The sequence below is a fragment of the Lactuca serriola genome, chromosome 6 (assembly GCF_051521515.1).
Source record: "Lactuca serriola cultivar US96UC23 chromosome 6, Lser_US96UC23_V15, whole genome shotgun sequence".
Taxonomy (NCBI): domain Eukaryota; kingdom Viridiplantae; phylum Streptophyta; class Magnoliopsida; order Asterales; family Asteraceae; genus Lactuca; species Lactuca serriola.
The window spans coordinates 197756141-197760078 of NC_136413.1; positions in this window are offsets into that span (position 1 = coordinate 197756141).

The following is a 3938-nucleotide window of genomic DNA, read 5'->3' on the forward strand; positions in this document are numbered from 1 at the left end:
CTTCTTTATGCTTTTATATTATAAATTGCATGCCTCTATATGTATAGTTATATAAGAAATGTTTAAAAGACTTAGGAAGGCTATCCACCCTATTTCCTTTTCGCGCCTTGAGATGTGGTCTGGTGGGATATTGGGTATTCGTCCAAAAGTCGTTTAAATATCAGTTATATATCATGTATACATATATGGTCATAAATGTTCCATCAGTTAATTTAGTTCCGATACTCTTGGGTAGCAATGGTGTATAAACCTACTTGGACACTCATCAATTACATTCTAGTAAGCTATTATAGGAATAGTTTAGAGTAAACAAAACATTTTCCCTACTATAAGAAATTACACCGGAGTCAGTTCATTCATGAGTCTAGACTACATGTTATATGAAGGAATACTCTTACATGAATACTTATACATGAATACTTTTACATAGACATTATATGGCAAATTACTACTACATGTTATATGAAGGAATACTCTTACATGAATACTTATACATGAATACTTTTACATAGACATTATATGGCAAATTACTACTACATGTTATATAAAAGAATACTCTTACATGAATACTTTTACATATACATAATATGGCAAAATTACTATTACATGTTATATGTCTAGATACGGTTATAACGTTCGCCTTTCTATCTTTACCTTGTGATTCAATCACATCATCGACGAGATAGATTGGGACTTTATCTCCTAGTACCACATGATACTTTGAGGGACTAACCATTCCGACAACCACTGTTAGCTGCAGAGGTAAATGAACAATCTACGGATGTTTTAGGTTGATACCATCGTGGGTATACATAAGGGACTAACTATTCCTAAACCTGGCTGTTAGCAACAGAGGTAAATGAACAATCTACGGGTGTTTTAGGTTGATACCATTTCAGGTATACTTAAGGGACTACTAATAAGAGTTAAACAGGGAAAAACCATCACATTTTCAAGAGATGCGTACTTTCAAAACAGTCAGGTCTAGGTAAAAGACTACTTTCAAAACATTCGGGTCTTGGTAGAAGACTACTTTTATACTAGTAGGAAATATGGGATTTTCTAGAGTTTTCATACTTATACTAAATGTTTCATCAATCATTCACCAGTCTTTCATATCAACTAATCAAAGCAATGACATTAAATACTTATGAACTCACCAGCTTAAATGCTGATCTACTCTTTCAAAATAACTTGTATTCTCAGGTCACAATTAGACAGGTGCCGATACAAGGTTTAGAGAAGACGGAGCAGTCAAGACTCGTCTTTTGTTTTGATAAGTTATCATCATGTCTTGTACTATGAAAGAAAACACTTGTAACTAAAATTATACTATTAATGCAATGGATGATGTTGTTGCTTGTTTACTACTTTACATTTGTTGTGATGCATACATGACGTCCTCCGCCCCAGAACGTTTCCGCCGTTCGTGGTTATGGGGTGTGACAGATTGGTATCAAAGCATTGTTTATAGTGAATTGAGTATATCAACCCATAAAAGATATACTAACTATAAATACAAGGGGATTTAAAAATACTCTGATTTAGAGTTTATACTTTAAATAATAAAATATTTAAGTAAGTATACGTGCCTGCATTCATACTAAAATCAGTGTCACTAGGACAGTACAAAAGAATTACGATTGTTGGGCAACGCAAGTGGGCTTAGAGACATATGGTCAAAACTTGAAAGATATAGCCTGATCACCTATATTATCCGAGGGTTGACTAGCATGTGCCTAAGTTTTAATTGGGTGGTTGCAACAATGCAAAAATCTTACCAACCCTACCACAATGAGAACAATAGAACATAACATTAAAATTAAAATACTAGGAGTATTTGGTGTTACTATAGGTACTTTATACTTGAGAATTAAAACGGGATCTTCATCACTAAGTTGATAGTTGCTAAGTGGATACACTTAGGCTATATGTAATTATGATGTTATAGACTTAGAATCTGTGAAAATTTTACTTCACCCCTATTCTGTGTGAATACGGAGTTAAGGTCACTTATGCGAAGGTCTATCCTGTTAAATTACACATAGCTGGTATGCACTTCACAAATAGCGATGTAACTAATGAAGGTTTTCTAAAATAATTATCTAGATAGTTCGTCTAATAATTATTCTCTTACCCTTAAATTCTCGCATAGAAAACATAGCTGGACTCCATCCCCACGGCAACCAATATCTTCTGAACGAAGTCATAGCTGGTTGGTTTGGAGAAGAACCATAGAATGATCATCCTATCCCTTTGGATGATCACCATGATAAAAACCTTTCAGCCGATGCTAATTCCGAACCAGAGGTTGAGAACCTACCCCGAGCAACTCCCTTTCCAATTCCTAACCCTCGTCCGGCTTTGCATGGCCCGACGCCTGTGTCGGTGGAATGCTTGGAAACATGGATCCAAGAACAAGATCAACCCATGCCATTTATTGGCGACCGAAACTTTTACAACCTGAGCAATGGGGGCTCAGCACGCAGAATCTTGCCAATCTTGGTCCGCAGAGTGGCCCAAAATGAGATTCAAGGCAGGACAACCCTACATCAGATTGCCGAAGTTGTCGCCGATGCAAGAATGCATACCCTCCGCACCATTCATCTGGAAGATGCTCACAAGAGATCAGAAAGAAACCATGAGAACCTGCTGCAAACACTAGCTGAAAACCCGAGCCAAAGTCATAGAGCTCCAAGTACACCAGAGAGTATACGAGAGATACCTGCTTGATATGGAACGTCAACTAACCGAACTAAGGGTTCACCGTGAGGGTGACTGCCGCCAGTAAGAGATACCTTACTTCCTTCCTTGTTTTAAAGAATCGTGTTCCTGTCTATGTTCTGTAATACTTTCTACGTCGCTACCTTGCACTGTAAGTACTTTTGGTTAGGTCTTTATGATGTCAAGAACTATCTCCTATGGATATGATGTAAGGCCTTTTACAAGGTCATTTTCCCAAACTTTTACGTCGTAAATATCAAAGGTATTGACAGTCGACTAACTTCTGTGTCATTCTTTATTCAAGTACTCTTATCATACTTTCAATGGAATCTATCTGAATCATGCTTTAGTCAAGTCATTTGACCATAGTAATTTAACTCCGGAAACATTTCCAAGTCTCTTTTAATGGTTGGATCATGTTATTCACCAACCAACGATACCTCATCTTGAACGACAAGCGTCTTGAGACCATTCGATGAACTTACTTCCACTCATTCTAGGACTACATCCTAGGGATGTAGGTCAACCCTTTATAAACACACTTCCACCCAGTACTAGGACTGCATCATAGGGATGTAGGTCAATCCTTCAAGAACATACTTCTATTATTTACATGAACGATCGAACTGCGTCTAGGTTCAACCATACTCGCTCACAAATTCATTTTCTTTCCGTGTAACAGAATCATGTCGCCGAAGAAAAACGATCAACCCATCTACCAAACACCAACTCTTCAGATTGATGCAGCTACCTTTCAAGCTGCAGTCTCGGCTGCTGTGTCAGCTGTTCTGACCCACCTTAACGCTAACAAGGCGAATGTTAGCGGGATCGTTAACACTAATTCCAATCCAAGTAACAGTCAAGTACCTCAACGAGAAACAAACTACCACGACACCCCGAATCCCAAGCCCAAGAATAACAAACGAAAGTTCTGGGCTAAGGCTAAAGGCAAATCACCCCAAGGGGCGAGCAAAAGACAACAACATGTGACAACCTTCGCAGCCACGACTTCTGTACCTCCTACTACCATCTCTTCTAGTATCCCAGTTATCCCTAACCCGGCCAGACAGTATGCTGGCAATCTCCCAAAGTGTAACAAATGCAACTATCACCATCATGGATTTTGTCGGAAAATGCAGTGCTTAAACTGCAATAAAAAGGGACACACCGTCCGTTACTGCAAGAGTCGGATCCAACACATTACTTCAACCACC